The sequence below is a fragment of the Vipera berus genome (assembly GCF_964194415.1).
Source record: "Vipera berus genome assembly, chromosome: 1".
Lineage (NCBI taxonomy): Eukaryota > Metazoa > Chordata > Lepidosauria > Squamata > Viperidae > Vipera > Vipera berus.
In genome coordinates this window covers 238,033,992-238,053,970 of record NC_138202.1, presented here as the reverse complement: position 1 = coordinate 238,053,970, position 19,979 = coordinate 238,033,992, and the positions used below count along the sequence as shown (strand labels likewise).

At 40.6% G+C, this 19,979-nt stretch overlaps 1 protein-coding gene across 3 annotated transcripts in view; it reads left to right on the top strand.

The window, feature by feature from the left end:
• The first annotated feature begins 6,296 nt into the window (after positions 1–6,296).
• FILIP1 (filamin A interacting protein 1) overlaps positions 6,297–19,979 on the top strand; it is a 96,812-nt gene continuing 83,129 nt past the window's right edge. For all 3 annotated transcript variants that reach the window (XM_081314656.1, XM_081314657.1, XM_081314655.1), the window contains exon 1: positions 6,297–6,698. The gene's annotated coding sequence lies outside the window, so the exon portion shown is untranslated. The remainder of the gene's footprint in view (positions 6,699–19,979) is intronic.

The following is a 19,979-nucleotide window of genomic DNA, read 5'->3' as shown; positions in this document are numbered from 1 at the left end:
AATCAGAATAAGAAAAAACTGCGGGGGATAGTCTGATTGTTTTTGAAATAAACTGGTAACCAACTTGGATTTAAAAACATTTCTATTTCTAAGCAAGAAAACAACTACACGCATGGAAGGAATTATCAAGAGCCATTTGAAGGCTATTCTTCCTTGTAGCTCTTGAGAATGTTATCCTTGCATGACTGCATTGCTTCTGAACAATTCAGTCCGGTCAGTGGATGTCAAGATAGCAATGTCATAACCAGGGCATAAGTATTTATAGATTAGGAATAAGAATAGTGAATGAGTTTCAAAAGTAAATATGGAATCAGAGTGTTTCTTTTCAGATAATCCCCATTGTCTGATCCTGAGTGGGGAAGCTGTGGAAATCTTGCTGCAGGAGAATCATTTATATAATCTTTGTCTTTTAGTTTTAGTAGGTTTGATATCATTGCAAATGGGGTCCAGCAATTTCTGGAGAGCCACAAATTTCTCACTATGCTTTGTAGTACTATGCCTTTGCATGTCAGGCAGCACATTTAGAGCGGGCCTTAACTTTTATTTACCAGTTATAGAATATGATAGCATCAGGTGACTTTGTCTGGTCTTCAAAAAGCTAAGCAGGACTATACGAGGCTAATACTTGGATGAGAGAGCGTCATGAAAGCGAGACAGGGAAGTTAAGAAATTGCTACTGAACATCATGTCTTTGTGCATAAAGGAAAGAGACAAAAAACAATTTACTTCCACTGATCTCATTCCAGCTATATCTAAAGCATCACTTCCCAAAGTATTTACTTAGAAGGGTCCTGTACCATAAAAATTCTCTGCTCCAGAATAAGACAGTTGTGGTTTGCAGCCTTTGCAACACAGTGAAGAGGCCAAGCAGAGCAGTATGTGGTCAGAGCTGCTTCTTTATTTCACCGAAAGATGGAAGTAACATTCTCTTTCCAAAAGAAAAAGAAAAAATGAATGCAATTTCAGACTGGATAAGGATTAGAAGAAGGCCTCTAATCTTTAGCTTAGCTGTACCGTTCAGGAGCCCTCTTAAGTCAGAAGGAACTTTTAGGGCTGCTCTATACGCGATGGCCTGAGATCAGCAATTGGGAGCAAGGAATCCTGCTGCCCTTCAGGAGGGCCATAAAGACCTTGTTCCTGCCCTGGGCCCTGGAGTTTTATGGTATGCTACAACTGCTGTAATTTTTGCAACTCTTGATTATTGTTTGCTATTTTCTTTTTATTTTATTGTTGTATTATCATTTTAACTTGTCCTATATGAAATCTTGAGTTTTACAGTTAGGTGATCCTACTAATCCAATCGATCAAGCCATCAATCCATGGACAGATGTGCCGCACAGAAGACCTGGAATCAAGAGGCCGCAAAGCAAGTTCTGACCAAAACCAGAATATAAATAAAAGAACAATTACGAGGCAGGCTGAAGAGTCCACCTGAAGTCAGAATCAAAAGCACAGCAGCACACCAAACATATTAATCTAGTGTAAATAGCAAGGACAGAAATCCATTTCATAATCCAGAAGTATGTTCTAGTGCGGGGCTTTTCAACCAGTGGTACGGGTACCACCTGTGGTACATTGGCACCTGGCAGGTGGTACCTGACCATCCTAGAAAAGTAGTGGGTGAGGGGAATGAGCTGAACTGGTGGCAGCACAAGCCTGAGCGAGAGATGGCTGGAGCTGCAGGGCTGTCAGGGCTCAGCAGAAGTGCCAAGGTCAGCACTTCTTCGGGGCTGTCAGGGCTCAGCGGAAGCACCAGTGTCTGCGCCAGGCTCCAGCTGGAGTTCAGCTCTGGTCCTGGTGCTTCTGCTGAGCCCAGAAGAAGCACTGAGCACCTGGAATGTTGCAGTATCTCCAGGGTCTTGTGATTTACATTCAAATGCTTGGCAAATGATTTGTATTTATGACAGTCACAGTGTCCCAGGGTCATGTGAAGTGACCAAACCCTGCTGCAACCACCCAGCATATGGGGGGAATAAAAACCAACCCCCACCCCACCCCCCACTGCCAATCCTCAACAGAAATGCTCACAACAATGAAAACCTCGGACAGGAGGAAGAGTGCCACCGGGCGGGCAGGCAGGTGTCTTACTCGGCTGTGGCTTGGGGAGCACTTTTTTCAGTGCCATTGTAACTTTGAACAGTCACTAAGAGAACTGTTGTAAGTCGAGGACTACCCGTACTTCATCACTTTTTTCTTTTCTTTTTTTTTGGTCATCAAGTTTTTGACACCTTGCTAGGCGACTGGTGGTACTTGGATGTTGCCATATCCTAAAAGTGATACAATGGGTGAAAAGGTTGAAAAGCCCTGCTCTAGTGTAGGGCTTTTCAACCTTTTCAGAGATTGTACCACTTCTAGGATATGGCAGTATTCGCGTACCACCAGTCGCCTGCTCGACGCCACTCACTGGACACAGCTGATTCAAGACAGCTGGGTCAGAACGGAACAAGTTGCACTGGGTAACTTGATGTGGGGACAACATGGTGCCCCACAAACTCCCCGCCTCCCCAAACTACTAGCAGCCAAGCGCATGTGTGCAAACACACACACACACACACACACACAGACACACACACCGCATTCCAGGAAGCCTCCTGCTCCCCCACCTTCAGCTAATTCTGATGGGCCTGGCATGGCAGCAGGTAAGAGTGCCGGGTGAGCCACGCTTTGCAGGGTGAAGCTGGTGGATCTATGCTGGCAGGCCCATCGGGATCAGGACGGTTCCGAAGGAGGTCATTGTCTACTTTCCAACCCAGAAATTGCAGAGTGAAGTTGGGCAGTCTTTGAGTGCTGCTGATAAGCTGCAGATCTGTTGTAGTCTCGGACGCCACCCCCTTCCTTGGCTGGGTGAGATGAGCGCATAGCCTTTACTGGGGGCTGCCAGCATGGCAGCAGGTGGGAGCATGAGGGGAGTGCTGGTTTGCAGGATGGAGGTACTTGCAAGTCCTGCCCCAGCTACAGCAAGGAGCAACGGCTGCATCTGTGCCCAGGGAGCAAGGAGAAAGAAATAGAGGAGCACGGAGACTGGGCTGCCTTCTGGCCCACTGGATTCAGGGTTTTCCTTTGTGAGCTGGGGTGGGTCGGCCCCTCACTGTCTCCAAGGTGGCCCTGGGCCAAATGTACACACCCTGCAGGCTTGTCTATCCCCTCCTCCTCCTTTTGTCTTCGGTGTAGCTGCAACTGACTCCTTTCCCCAGGCTGCATGCACCTTCCGGAAGTGCCGATCAGCTAGAGCCTGGTATGAATCCTGGATGCTCAGCAGAGCCCCGGCAATACTGCAGCTCCAACTGGCTCTCTCACAGGCCTGTGCTGCATTTCCGCCACTTCAGCTCATCCCCACACTACACTTTTACAATTTTTTTTACACATTTTTTTAACAGTGCTTTTCAACCCATTGTAAATGTACCACCAGCCAGGTGCTGGCATACCACCAGTGGTACACATATGACCGGATGAAAAGCCCTGTTCTAGTGTTCCACTCAGGCATCTTACTTGTGCCCACCAGGCTGGCAAATTGCAAAACAAAACATTGGTCTCTATGTCTTTGGGCTACACGTTTACAATTTTTTTCACAGTGCTTTTCAACCCATTGTAAGTGTACCACCTGCCAGGTGCCAATGTACCACCAGTGGTATATGTACGACCAGTTGAAAAGCCCTGCTCTGGTGTTCCACTCAGGCATCTTACTTGTGCCCACCAGGCTGGCAAATTGCAAAACAGAACATCGGTCTCTGTGTCTTTGGACTCTACAAAAATTTATCTGAGATGATAAAGAACATCTTATGGCACTTATCTGCCTTCTGGTAACTGGATATTTTGTGATAGGCCATGCCCATTGTTGCAGCCATTTTGTGAAATCCCCCACCATTTGCTCTCAAAATTCCTTATGTGTTCCCAGTTCAAGAAATCTATCTTCATGTCTTCTGTCTAATTAAATATTGCAATTTGCATTTGAGTCATTAGTTTAGTAGCCACACACATATGCAAAAAATTTCAATTTGAGTCTTAACAGTTCCTTATGGGAACTTTTATCTATGAAAAAACTTGTTATAGGAAATTATTTAATGTTAAATTATGAACAATTCACATAAAGCAAATGTAAAATAAATATCTAAGTAAGAGAATACAGATTGAGTTGTTAATTTGGGGTTCATTCCATCAGCAGAATGAGTGAAGCCTAAATTTTTCCTCAAAACACACTGTCCTAAGAATGTTTTTTTTTTGAACAGATTTTTTAAAAAAATCAAATGTGCTTCCTTGTAAGGAGGAAATCAGAAGTCATGCATCCAGAAACAATATCCACCATGGCCTCAGTCCAATTATGTTGATTCTTATTCAATTGGCTTCTTAAAATTTAAAATCTGAATGTGTTAGCAAACTGCATTTAAGGCTTAGCCAGAGTGGAAACATAAATATATCATTCTGTTTTTGTTTACTTTCATGAACTGCCAGCTTTTATTAATATATTTTCTACTTGGTCTTTTAGTAATAAAAGAAGAGAATGTTTGTCATTTTATTTTATTCTTTTTACGTGTTCTAGGAAGCTCCAGTTTGGTCAAAGAAATAGAGCTGTGTATCCGGGAATAATTATGCTTTCTCCTGCAATATGTTTTAGATTCAATTTGACCTTTTACCTGTAGTTACACAAACCACAACAGTTTTTCTCACCATGGTATTACCATGATTTTCGGATATGATTTAGGCTGGATTCACATATTATGCCATGTTATTAGTCTGTTTGGCTTTCCCCAATCTAAATGCTGTCCAGATGGAAATCTATCCCAGAACTGTAATTAATAACTATGCTGACCGGGAATACTGGGAGTCGAGGTTGACCAATCTGGAGGGCAACCAAGTTAAGTAAAGTTTGTATATTAGTATAATGTGTGATGCAAGCCAATTGTGAATACACTAAGCTTTTGTTATTTCTGATGCTGAGGGTTGTAAGTCATTCAGCACACATTTTCCTTTAGTAAGCTGAGATAATGTTCTATTGTTGCACATAATCATTAATCCCAGATTGAAAGCAAATCAAATCAATTATTCATGTTAAGATTTCTACTTTTTCTTGAATTGACTCTGACCTGCTTCTCACCTATAATGTGAAAACAAATCAATGATTGAAGCTGATTCACAGATTGGTTTGTCATTTTAGCTGATCTGCTAAAATGCCAAGCTACCTCACAGCTACCTCACAGATGCCTAGTTAACAGGTAATGCACCAATTTTATTTGCCTCAGAACAGGCACACTGATTTAAACATGCTCTTCATGTGTCACCTTTTCTCCTAGTGAATACTGCTGACCTTTCAAAGATTTCGCTTTCTGATTTTTTTTGGTTTAAATTTGGATTAAAGTAAGAATAAATACGACAGTGACTAAGTGGATGATAGCTCTTTTTTGGAATATTGAGTCATTTGCCTTGTTGACTGAAGTGCAGATCAGAAAGGGAACTATTCCTTTTCCTTAATCACCCAACTCTCACTCTCCAAATCTGCAGAATAAATTTTGGCAGCACAGAATTGGGAGGGAAAATACTATCGAACAAAGAAATTTAAGGTCAGTTGATGTTGCCCATGGGAGAAATGGGCAACTATGGCTCTAAAGATACATGCAACTTTCAAGCTCCTTTTTATGGGAATTTCAAATCCCCTCTTGACCATGTCTTTGAGCTTGAGTGCTGAAAATTGGTATCCAATTTTTCTGCTAATTTGAGAGAAGAAATATAGAGAAAACCAGTGCTTTTTTTGTAAAAGAAAAAAGGTGCCGGAACTCACACATGTCATACAACCTGCCTTGCCTAACCTACAAGGTTCCATCCAAAAAAGGTGCCGGAACTCCGTTCTGAGCGTTCTATGAGAAAAAAAGCCCTGGAGAAAACACATTATAGTCCCTAACATATTTACCTTCCTGCTAATCCAGGAACATTCCAGATCTACCATCTGTATGATATTTTTCCTACAACACTCCAGATTTTCTGGCCTGAAAAGTTGTGCCTATAAATAAGGCCCTGCTCTATGTCTCATTCTCTCCTCAGCTCTACAGTAACTCTCCATCTATGCTGATTGTTTATAGCCACAGAAAATGTTGCTTAGAGAGCACGAAAAAACGCTTCCTTTGCCTGTACTGAGGTGAGCCACTGAACAACACAGCTCCATAGCCACTGATAGCTCGGCAGCTGAGGAGCTAGGCAGAGCCTGCTCCAAACTTCTCAGCTGTTGACAGGCTTGACTTGCTGAGAACACTGGATAAATATAGCACCAGCGAGCTCAGCTCCACAAAGTCATTGCTCTCAAAAGCCTGCAGGGAGCCCAGGAGAGGGGAAATACAATCTCAGAACTACACTGCCAAAGCTTAGTTCCCACAGCGCAACAGTTGTGGGTGGGGGCACAAACCCACCAGGAGAAAAGTCTAACAAAAGCCTGGGTGAAACCTACGAGAGCATTTGTAGCTCCTCTTTCTTCTGACCGGTATCTCTCAGAACAGGAACTACGTTCCTCTTTGGCTGTCTGTTTCTCTGTTTCCTGCATGACTTCAGTCCCTGGTAGATCTAGAAAGAGAAGGAAGATTAAAATTTGCCCAGTACTTTTCTGGGCCTGGATACTTTCAGTCCTGGTCATGTAAGCTACGTTTCTGAGATCTTCCAGGAGCGCACATCCTTCTAAAGAGCTGGCATCGTAAGTCCTTACTTTCAGCTGGCAGGTAAGACTGAACTGATATTTTGCCCCCAAATGATTGGTTTGTTTGTTTTCTTGTTTAAAAAAATGTCTTCCTGGCTCCTTTTACGCCCCTATCCCAACCCCACTCTTAAATGTTCTGTCTAGTTGGAAAAGTTGAGGAGAGAGAGAGAAGTCAGGCTCTATTTTGCTTTTAGCAATATAGAGAAATCGTCACATTCAGAGCTCTCCGTTGAACTTGCTGGGCTAAGGGCAACAGTCTAAAAACAGAACTGGAGACATAATGACAGGAGATAGGTGACAAAAACAAGAAGATGAGAGACTGAGTGATGCCTGACTGTGGAACACTGCATGCTGTCAGAAGAGATCTTAATGACCCTCCTTCCACAGAACTCATAGGGACATGTACAAGGTCCCCCTTTTTAACTATCTTTTTAAAAACCTCCTAATAGTTAGGAAACCTAGGAACAAAATCAGTATGATGAATAAGAAAAAATAGGCATGTGGTAATCCTCTGAATTAATCTTGTGCCTTGTTTCTTAATTTCTTTTCCTTTTGTTTGTTTGTGTATAATTAACGTTTTATTTTGCCTCTCTGATGTTTGCCTCACCAGATTATTTTTTTTAAAAAAAATATCTCTATCATATTAAATTACCGAATGTTTATCATGCATACCACTCCGAGAGCCTGCTCCCTCGGCACTCATATACAAGATTATTTTGAGGCAAAGCAGTGACAACCAATATTGGTAAAACTTAAATATATGTTCATGGAAAAATAACAGTTCATCCTTTCCTGATCCTCTCCCCTTCCCCCCGCTAGTCCTCCCATCTTATTTGTGAGTGTCTTGGAAATGTTCTGATCAAAAAGCATTTATCTGTAAGCAATTTCCACACAGTGGATAACTCACTATAAAATTCAGTAGAAAGAAGAGTGATGGGTAGGAAACCTTGTGTGTTTTTATAAAATGACTCAGAAACATTAGTAAGGCAGGGCAGACAAACAAATGAAATAATAAAATAAATAGTGATTAGACTTGAATCAAAAAGTAGTTATGGCAACAAATGCATAAATAAAAGCAACAGCAATACATAATTTATTGAAGAAAATGCTTGTAAAGAGGCATACGAAATCTGATGACAAAAAGTATTCAAGTGGAATGCCAGCATGATATGTTAGTGTTACAAGAATGCAATCACTACGTCTTCTTTCATATTTCTTGTTCTGATCAGTGCCCAAACGAGAAAGATGGAAATGTGTTGCTTTCATTCAGTATTTAAAGAAATAAGCCTATCGAGCTGAAATATAGAGTGACTAACAAGAACACTTCTATAATTTCTATTCAGAAATAAATTCCAACCTTATTCTATCTGATTACTTTGAAGTAAGGTCAATGGAACACAAGAGAACCAGCCTAGATAGCCAACAGGCATTTGACAAGCACTGTACAAACCGTGATTATGCCACTAAGCTGCCATCAAACTGCTTTCTTTAACATTAGTAACTAATTACACTTGACATAACTGCTGACACAGTAATGGAAAAGATTATATTGTACCTCAAGAATGAGACAGGGAGAAAAATGTGTTATCTATGTTCTAGAAATTTATGAATTGCGTATTTAGAATCAGTCCCACTTCCAAGGGCCTTGGATTTCTGTATCTTCAATCCATGTTGGAGAATGCACCACTTTTGCAGTCTGCCCCTGTCCCAAAGACGAATCAATCTCTGGTCCCAATGCAAAGGCAGAACCCTTGTGCATTCCGTGGAGTTACTAATGAAATATTTGAATATATTATTTGCAGTCATCAGTACATCTATGACAAACCATCACAATAGCATTTTCTTCTTATTACTGAGGAGAATTAAAGATTTCACAATATGTGATGAAAAGAAAGCCAGGATGCAATAAAAAGAAAATTAAATGGAAAACAGGGAGGGTTTAATTTAATTGTTCCATGCTCTTTTTAATGTTGAATGCTGCCCAGAGTTGTTATGGAGTCAAGCGCCTTTATATAATTTAGATGATAGATAGGCAGATAGACAGCATTTTTAATAGTTTAAGGCACTAAAATAAAAGAATTCTATTATTTTACTATAAGCCCCGGAGGGGAAAAAATTTAGTGGAGTTAGTTTATTTATGGGAATATTCTTTCTTTCTTTTTAAAAACACTATTAGCTTAATATTTACAGTCATTGTGAATGATTTAATATTTTTCTAAACTCCAGTTTGAAGATATTTTTCCGACTAGGCAACTTAGGAATCTTTCTGAACAGAATCAATCATTTGCCATGTGCAATAAATATTATAATTTTATGATCATGTGTGTTAGCCTTATTCAGGAATTATACTAAAATACAATACATCAACATGACTCGGAGGTATAGAGAAATGATAATTAGCTCTATCAGAACCGGCCCATAATATTTTGGCACCTAAAGTAGGAAGCTCAAATGATGCTCATACAGTACATTTGTTCCTTGGGCCACCGCAATGAAATAACTGGATTCTGCCTTTTCCGCTCCAAGTCTTCTCAGAGTACTACTCTGGTATCTACATCAGTAAGAGAAAATTAAATATTTTAAATACTTCTTTTACATTTTAATCATTTCAGCACCTGGCACATTTCTTGCCTGCATATTAAACAATGATACTTTTATCCAATTGATTAATCAAAATTACACTTTCTTGGCTCCCTTAGTGTACAAGTCTTAACTGATTTCTAACGGCCCATAGTCTGGACTAGCTTTTTATCTAGCGAAAGGCTTATGAAGCCAACCAGCCTTTTCTGAGTGCTTATGAACCATAGATATATATTTAATTTCAGCTGAAAAGATGCCCCCTCCACTAATAGGTATTACAGGAAGCATTAAAAGTATTCAACCAAAGCATTTGGGCGAAAGGGTGCTCGTCTTAACCTGTGTGTATATTGCAGACCAACCTCTTAAGTTGATATTGCTGAAATACATCTTTAAAAAATCTTTCAGGTCATTACCTGAACCATGTGCATGAATATTGTGCGTGCCATCATATATCCACACTGTCTCTGGTGCCCTGTGTTGTAGGTATTTTTCAAATATAGGGGGAGTTTTGAAATACTGTATTCCATCTCAAATATTTTTCTGTGTATCTTGAACACAGAAGGCATAATATTACACAATACCTTGCTGGTTGAAGAATTCAACCTGAATTATAGTTTGGGATTGTCCCATGCCCGATAAAATGTCTTCTTTGATGATTGTTTTGAATGGATGGTAAAATAATTTCACTATGACTTTCTTCTATTAACTTCTGTGCATTCTTCAGAATTTTTTTTTCAAATCCCAAATCTGATTAGTAAGATTATAGGTATAATTGCTTTCTAATGCTCCAGGTACATAAAGATCGACAATTTGGACTTTCTGGTTCATAATATTTATTTCAAGCAATGTCATGTTGTCATCCTAAAGCAGATGTTTGCTTCTGGTGATTTCATTTCCCACTGTCACTGTTCACCAATGAACATTTCCTGTCAAAGCATTATCCTCAATAATAGCAATTGTTACATAATTTATCTTCTCAGGCTTGGTAGATTTTACTGTGCCCATTCAACTTTCCTATCATGTTGTTGCAGAGAAAGCCCTTTGTGTTTTGAAATAGTTTTTTTTTAAATAAAAATCAGCAGCCTCAGAAGTTGATGAAGCAACAGTGAACAAAAAAGCTTGAAGATTTAGTTCTCTAGTCAGTCTGCTGCATTCTTCTTTCTTTTTACCCTTTTACATTAGGTTATTATAACCTAACGTCTTGTGTCAGTTACAATTCCCATATCCTTCAGAAGCAGCCTGCTTGTCAGACTACTTCTGTAGTCTGTACTGATATTCTGTAATATCATTTTAGAAACTGTTACCTGTCACCACTGAAGTACTTACACTGCCATAAGATGGGCAGCCAATAAATTTAATAGATAAATAAATAAACATTTTCATTGGAACATCTCTATTTCAACAAACCATGGATCAGTTGAGTTAAAGTTAGTGAGCTGCTTCTTCTCCTGAAAGGAATAGTTTCTTCTACTGTATAAATGGAATCACAGAAGGTAAAGGTTGCTAGTATGTATTGCAAAATACTGAGTGACGAATGGATAAAAAGCATGTTACAGACACCTTGCAAGCAAGTTGCTAGAACTCTTCATTGGAGTTTCTCAAGGATCAGGGGACATTAGAAATTCTAAACAAATTTGTGGTACGAGTATACATACTGAAGTTTTCAAAGAGGTGTAAATCATGTTGGCCTTTGTTTTCAGAAGAAGTATGGAAGAAATACTATGATTATGTTATTATTATACAGAAATATTCTGATTAATATACTTAGCAGGGATTCTGTGGATAGCAATAGCACTTGGACTTATATACTGCTTCACAGTGCTTTACAGCGGTTTACAGCAATCTGGCTCCTCATTTTACCGACCTCAGACAGATGGAAGTCTGAGACAACCTTGAGCCGGTGAGATTCGAACTGCTCAACTGCTGGCAGGCGGCAGTCAGCAAAAGTAGCCTTGCAGTACTGTACTGCATTCTAACCACTGCACCATCACAGCTCTTAGGACCCCATTCCTCTACTCAAATGGCTGTGTGGTCTGCTGGCATTGCTCAACCAAATCTCCCTGGGCCCCACAAAAGACCCTTCTCTCTCTCTCTCTCTCTCTCTCTCTCTCTCTCTCTCTCTCTCTCTCTCTCTCTCTCTCTCCTCTCTCTCTCTGTGTGTGTGTGTGTATGTGTGTGGGTGTGGGTGTGGGTGTGGGTGTGTATGTGTGGGTGGGTGGGTGTTTGTGGGTGTTTATATAATAAGCTTCTAAAAGCTGGGAAGATCTTCAAAAAGACTGTTGCCACTGGTTTAGGTAAGTGGGCAGTTTCAGAACGACAAAAGTGATCCTCAAGTTAAGTTCTTGTTCATTTAAGGCTACAGAGACCAATGCTGGCATATTAAATTGTGCTCATTAGTGAAGATCTTTCATTGCCTTGCATCAATTGCCAGCCTGCTTGCTACATTTTGAACCAAATGCAGTTTCCATACCATATAAAGCATGGAACGGTAGTCAAGATGGGACGTAACCACGGCTGAGATAACTGTTGCTAAGCCTGATTGACTGGAGAGGTTTGACTACGGTATTTGCCATTGTTGTTTAAATGTGCTTTGGAAAAACTGGAAAATGTTTCTTTTAGGAAAACTATTGTTTCCCTCTGACACAGATTTAAAACTCAGAAGATAAACATGTGAGCTAATATAGTTATAGCAGGAAATACAAGCCAAACGTAAACTATCTCTGTGCTATGATTTCTAAAAATATATTAATATTTATAGCCATTAACTAACTTTCAAAACTATCTGAGCATTACCCCCTCTGACTGGCTGATTTAATGCATTGTGCAAGCTTTGGTTTACATCATCATAGTATGAAATATAATTAGTAGGGTTTGCCAAACCAAAAGGCTAAGCTTAGTTATTGTGTGAACCACACCAATAATTAGATTCAATTAATGTTGACAGTATTGAAACAGAATACAGCCGTATCTGCTGCTGTAGACCGACATCGACTATAAAATGCAGCTTTTCAAAGAATAAACTAAGCATTTTTGTTTGCTGATAGTCAGCTACAGCTATCTCTCTCTCATTAATTAGATGCATTTCCTGATTTGAAGAAAGCTCCTACTGTGGCAAAAAGTGTTTCATACCTGGTTAGCTGTCAGAAATTATCTAAGATTATTTCTTGATTTCGACTTACAGGAAGTCTCGTTCTCACAGAGCAAGCATTTCTTCAACCTCTGTTACTGACATCCTATTTTGTTGTAACTCTCTCTTTAGGGTTACAGAGTTGTTCCTGTTCCTGATTCTGAAATCTTAGCATGAATGCAATTTCAGGGCGCATATTACAAACCATTGCATCTATCTTCCTGTAGAAAGTGCTCTGCAGAAGCGAGTTCAAAGAAAGAAGTAATTACTGTTTTACTATTTTAATTCTCATTTTTACTCTTTCACTGCCAGGAGTAATGATATGTGGGAGGAAGAACCACAACAATGTAGATAACGGTCTGCTAAACAAGTTTTTATACTGGGGGACGAGAGGCAGGAAAGAGTTCCAGAAGGGACCCTCCCCAATTTTTGGGACAGTAAACGTGAAGGAAGGGAGGAACACTTTCAGTCTTGCAAGATTTTGTTAAATATAACCTCACAATAAAGATAGAGCTAGTGTTTCTCATTGTGTTTCTTATATGGATCATCTCACAAGGCTAACACAAATGATGCTGTCCTGATTTTGCACCTGTAATACATGATAAGCAAAATGATTGGTTGATTCCATCAGTTTTACTCTTTGGGGCATGTTAACCGAGGGGAAAGATATCTGCCAGTCATGACACTGCAGTTGTAGCTCTCTCTTCCACCCTCTTTAGGCTTCTTCTAATAGACCACCTACCCAACACTACCAGGTTTGGTTCTTAGAAAGGCAACAGAATGGAGATAAATTTGACTGTGCAGAAACCAAAGAGGAGGGAGCAAATCTGCATCAGCCTTAAATGGTCAATTAATACCACTTTGAGCCCAGACTTTAATGGTCATCTGGCTGCACCTCCAACATAATAGATGGTTAAACAACAGGTTTTTGCTTACCTTCCAGCTGTGATTGGATGCTGCCAACCTAAATACTAGTTAAACAATTGGGCAATTGAAAACGGGTTTGGGAATTCATTGGCTGGGACCTAGACTATGGTGACAACTTTTTTAAGCCAAAAGAGAGACTGCTGGGGCGTGTTTATATCATTATACAAGTGGGACAAGACCCAATGTCCAGGATTAGGCTGGTAAGAAACAATAGATACTAATTCAGCTATAACTGTTGGAAATGAAAGATTTTAAAGCTAAAATTATGGTAAGATTTTAACCACAGGAAAATGAATGCCAGCTTGAGAGAATACTTCCTCACAAGAAGACATATTTCTGAATTGAGCACTTTGTTGTTAGGTTTGAAACTTTGTGTGACTATAGTATATTCCCTGAAGCTAGCTAGTACTTGGACCTCACCCTGGAATGGTTTCATTGGCCATACAAAGGCCCTGATAAGGAGATGTCTTTTCTTCTGCTAATGTTGATTGCTAGCTAAAGTTTGTTCTTCCACTGTGCATACATACTGTACAAGTGTGTCTATGTGTGCATGTTTGTGGAGAAAAAAAAGCATGCTTTCTGGCATGCCTATAGTATACACACTGAGGAGCGGTGGAGAGAAATTGACTAAATACAGAGCAGTAAGTGGTAGCATGAATGGTTTTCCTTAAATGGTTAATCTTGCGGTCCTATACGGTTGGCCTAAAGGAGCAGAGAAATAAGTGGGTGTCAAAGTAAGCCATTTCTGTATGTAGGAGCTGCATAGGTTTTCTTTGGAGATATTCAGATTTCTTGGAGGATCAATGGGACCCAGACCCTGGACATATAGAGGATATATGTTATTTCTTTCATGGTTTTAAGACTAAAGGTTAAATAATGATACAAATATTCTACAAATAAGTGTAATGTGATTATAATTTATATTTTAAAAAGCTTTTTTCAAAATGCCTGTATGATTCTTCTTCCATTGTTCTTTTGGTTTCATTCATCAGTTACTTTCAGGTAATGGAAAGATGTTATGAAATATTTACAAAAGAATTTAAGGTTCTGTCAGATGCTGGAACACAATTCTTCCAAAGGCCCAGCAATGTAAAAGACCGATTCCACAAATATCAAAATAAGTAGCTTTCTTCATTGGCTATGTTGACTGGAAGGCCCAGGAAGTGGTTGCTAAGGCCCTCCTTCTCTTTCCCAAGATGTAGTTGCACTCTAGAGGTCATCCTGTTCCCTCTCTTTGCATGTAAAATGCATGTTTCTAAACCTCATGATTTTGACATCTGTGTTGGAGTCTTGAAGCTTTGCATGGAAACAATGCAAATGCTGTACAATGGGAGTGATGTATTTGATGATCTGTGTGAATGATCAGGGTATTTGCAATATAAACTGAACTCCATTTATGTGGATTTGCCTCACTTGACATTTGGCAGGGGACGGGGGGGAAGGTAAGCTTGATCCAAGAGGAAGCATTTCCTCACTTCCAAAATGGAAGCTTCATTCGCTGCATGCCCACTCAGATCTGCTTCCCCCCTTCCCCACCATCTTCACTTCTTTCTAGCCTCTCTTGCTATGTGCTCTGTTCCTTCTGCTCTGCTGCTTAATCAGAGAGCAGAGCCCTTCTCCCAGGAGTGTTTGCTATGCTGTCCCTGAGAAATAAGTAGACATGATGGTGAACAGGTATTCTTCTTCCTTCTTTGTTGGTCCCACTTGGAGAGTTTAACAAATAAGGGAATCTGAATTCTTGCTGGGGTCTTCAAAGATGTACAAGTAATGCTCTCAACCTTTCATTGAGTGATTGTCTGAAGTACAGTGGCACTGAAAAAGGAACTTATGACCATTTTTCACACAACTGTTGTAGCATCCCCATGGTCATGGGATCAAAATTTGGATGCTTGGCAACCGGTTCATATTTATGACGGTTGCCGTGTCCCAAGGCCATGTGATCACCTTTTGTGACCTTCTGCAAGCAAAGTCAATGGGGAAGCCAGATTCACTTTACAACCCAGTTACTAATTTAACAACTGCAGGGATTCACTTAACACCTGTGGCAAAAAAGGTCATAAAATGGAGCCAAACTCACTTTAAAAATGTCTCACTTAGCAACAGAAATGTTGGGCTCAGTTGTGGTTATAAGTTGAGGACTACCTGTAGTGTCATTCTTGGCTGTGCCATAGGAATGGATGGGACGGAGACAGTGTTCTTTGGAGTATTTTGCTAGGAAGATGGTGTGAGTAGATCTTCTTGCCTTGATTCCCTTGGTGGGTGTCACACGGGCAGGCCTTGATTGGAGAGGTTGGGGCCTTGTGTCCCCAGACCATTTCTGCATTAGCAATTTATACAGCGCTGTTTGCATAGTTAGACTTATTTCAAAAACAGGTTAAGCAGGGCTGGCTGGTCAAGCGTTTGGACTGGAGATTACAGCAAATATTAGACCTGTAGATTAAACTGACCATTAAAAAAATATCCTGGAAAATGGCAGTTGTGATTCACTTCTGTACTGTTACCAAGAAAACTATGCATCATGGAGTTACTGGAATCAAGCTTGTTTGACAGAGATCTGACTTATCCATTATCCATCCATCACTGTAGTGATCTAATGTTGGTTTTATTACCAAGCGGTCTCTTGCCAAATGTTCTGGTGGGAAGTGTCTACGGAGATTCTCAGTCATCCAGGTCATGGTTGTCCCAAAGGTGCTGTTCAAAAAGCAACTGAACTTTATTTTGGTTTCTTCAGTTCCTTTCAGTTCAAAACCGCAAAAGCTTCTTGAATGAGAAGCTAAATGTTTTCAAGGGGGAAAAAAAAACCCAAGAAGTCCAGTTGCCTTTTCAACAACTTCTTTGGGACTACTAGTGTGAAAATGATTTCAATCAGCCACTTTTGTCTCCTTTAAGTATTTTCATCAGAGGGTCCCCTCCTCCACATGGAAACACATCCTACCTAGAAATAAGTAGGTCTATGGTGCGTAGCTATTCAAGAGTGTATTTCTGTTTTTCTACCTTCTGCCCACTCATCCCTTCTCAGATTAAAAACTCATTGACTGGCTAAAGCAGGGGTGTCAAACTCAATTTCATCGAGGGCCGCATCAGCATTGCGGTTGCCCTCAGGGGGCCGGGTGGGTGTGGCCAGGGTGGGCGTGGCCTACTGGGTGGGCGTGGCTAGAGTGCATATGGCCTACTGGGTGTGTATGGCCAGCTCTACATCGTTCGCATCAAGGGTGCCTATGGGGGCCTGGGCAGTAGTGGGACAGATCTGGGGGTCTCTGGCAGAAGGAGGGTCTCTGGGCCAGGGCCAAGGCAGTGGGGGCCATTCCCTCACTGTTTCCAGGATGGCTTCGCAGGCCATGTGAAACCACTTCACGGGCCTGATCCGGCCCCCGGGCCTTGTGTTTGACATGTCTGGGCTAAAGGGAAATAATAATTTAGAGCCCATAAAATGGGAATATGAATTTCTTAATATCTATCTCTCAGAGGGTTGAATTCAAAACACACCTATAATGATAGGCCTGGAGTCAGATGTGAGGGCGGCGATCTGGCTGCAACATCTGTCACCCCATTGATCGCCAGGTTTGATTCAGCTGATCTGGCTGACTAGGCGGGTGTCCCCTTCCTTCCTCACCGCGACCATCCCAGATAGAAGGAGTGTACCGATCTTCGGTTAAGGGTATAGATAGGCCTGGAGTCATGATTAGTACTAGCATTTAAATCATTAGAAAAAAACAACAACACTTAAATAAATTCTACATCCCCAGTCAAAAACTATTCTGTTATTTTGAAGATTTTCCAATTCTCAAGGCCCAACCCTTCCCACTGTGTTCTGGCAAGGCATGTAGCCACTGGACAAGTAGCAAAAGGCTGATTTGATTTTTCCATTTTGGAGTCAGTTACATTGGAGGTAGATGATTTTTTTTTACCTCAGTGCTAAGGCCAACTGAAATTGGATTTAGCCATGGGATGCAATGACCCAGCAATTAGATAGGGGCCTAAAAGAAGGATATCATGGTCAGACTTGGATAAAGCCACAAAGAGAAAACTTTTAAAATCAGAAGCCATCATTTGCTTTTAATGTGGGAATAAAAGTCAGAAAGTTTTTGGTTAAATGGTTAATTTCAAACGATTCCCAATAAGGAAGTAGAAATAGATGGTGTTGCTTACAAAATTAGCCTGTAAACAATCTAAAATAGAATTCTGAATGTCAGTGAGGCAACAATAAATCACTGAAAATAATTAATTGATTATTTTTTTTCTCTGAAGGATATACTTGTACTTCCTCAATGTCTATACACTTTTTGCTGTTCTAAACAGGTGGCCAGAAGACAGATAAATTACACTCTAAAACAGTCATGTCAAACTCGCGATGGCACATGACGTCACAAGATGTATCGGGACTGTTTTGCCATTGCCGGGAATCGGGTGGGTACGGCTTCCAGATGACACATCTGGCCCGCAGGCTGGCAGGTTGACACCCCTGCTCTAAAAGGACAGAACATTTTTTTTCAGAAAGTTAAGTTAGTTCCTTAAAATCTGTGAAATTACATGTTTCAGGATTTATGTGGTTAAAAGGAATGTGATATACAAGAAGGTTGCCTTTTGTTGCTAAGAAAAAAGAATACTTAAAGTACTGTGGAAAATATACATTCTAATAACTCTCATTTAACTGTTGCAATATTGTTGTAAAAAATTCATTGTATGTGTAATATTATGGCCTTGCTGCTACAGACGTGATTTGCAGCAAATCTATTGCATGTGGTTATGTATATAAGTTTTTAATAGCATATGAAGACAAACATTGTGTGATTTCTCAGTCAGTATAAACGCTTGTTTGTCTGATTTCTTGGCTTTCTTGTTATTATGTGCCTATTTCTTTAATGCATTTAGACCAACTTTGTAATAGCCCAAATTCCAGTAATTACAGGGAAAGCACTGATATGGAGGTTGTGATGATACAGTTTAGCAATCTAAGCATATAAGGAAATGAAGCAATATTTATTTATTTGAGAGAGAGAGAGAGAGAGAGAGAGAGAGAGAGAGAGAGAGAGAGAGAGAGAGAGAGAGAGAGAGAGAGAGAGAGAGAGAGAGAGAGAGAGAGAGAGAGACAACAAGGCAGAGAGAACGAGAATTTCACAGAGATTTAAGTTCTGCAGGGAAATTTACAAATATGCTTCTACAATTTAAAGGCAGCCTGACCCCAAACAAATCTGAGCAGCTTTCACTTTAAAACCAAGAAACGGTGAAATAAAGAAACAAACCATATGCATCCAGGAGAACCATACAAAGAAGCAAAATAACTCTACAGAACTGGACAACCATCTTACCTCACGGCCTAGAGTAGGGGTAGGCAACCTCGGCTCTTTTATGACTCATGGACTTCAACTCCCAGAATTCCTGAGCCAGTTTGGCTGGCTCAGGAATTCTGGGAGTTGAAGTCCATGAGTCATAAAAGAGCCGAGGTTGCCTACCCCTGGCCTAGAGGAATAGCCAGGATTTCAAACAGTTTCTGAACATTATCAGGATGAGAGCCATACGAATGGGAGGATATTATTCCAGAGGGCAGTTGCTGCAACAGAGAAGGCACACTTCCTAAGTTCCAGTAGATATCACACTGGACCTATTGCATTCCTAGATCAAGATAATCTATATAGTACACCTAACTTTACCCCTTGAGCAGAAACTATCTCAGCTAGGCAGTCCCTCAAAAAGCCAGGCCCATTGCCATGAAGGGCTTTAGAGTGGCAAACAACACCGTGAATTACATTCAGATGCCAACCAACAACTAGTGCAGCTCACAGAGCAGTGGTGTTAGATGGGTGGAGCACAGCTATGTTTGTTACTGCTCTGTTACCCATATAGCTTCCAAGGATTTTCAAGTGCAAGCCTATGTAAAGATCATTGCAACAGTCCATTTATGAAGTGAGTAGTGCACAAATGATCATCTGAAGAACTTTTTGACTGAACTATGGACAAAATTGGAGGACTAAACAGATGTGTGCAAAGGGTCTCTTAGCTAAAGCTGCCACCTGCTTTTCAAGCAGGAATTATATTCTCTGGGACTATCTCAGACAAAGGATAGAAAGTTCCCAGACCAGGCATTGGAGGAGGGAACAAATATCCATAACATTCTTGTTCAAGATTTTGCTTGTGTTTGCTCCTCTCTATCTGGACTTCCACAGCTTCCAGAGACTGGGCCATAGACAACATCATTTGAATAGCCCTGCAATCAAGATGCACAATACTCTGAAGATGTTGGGCTCTGAAGTGATGGATGATTTCATGTACCCACTCCACAAATGAGAGGCCATGGGCTCAACCTCTCCCCCCTTTAATAACACTTAAACCAACCACAGGGAAAGCAAGAGAACCATCATTAATAACACCTCTCACACCCAGACCTCACATTCAGTCGAGGAAACTATGATTGATAATATTGAAAGCTGCTGAGAGATCAAGGAACACAAGGGTGGAATTGCTACTCCTATTGCGACTGCCTCAAAGATCATTAGAAAGTGCAAGTCCTGCTTTGTACCTTACCCTGGACTTAAACGTGACTGAAACAGGTTTCCTCCAGAGTCTCTGAACCTGTTGTCTGATTATCATCTTAGAGGAGAAGGTTAGAGATTGTACAATGATTGTCCAGGATTGGTGGATCTAGTGATAGCCTTTCAATGCTGAAGGAAC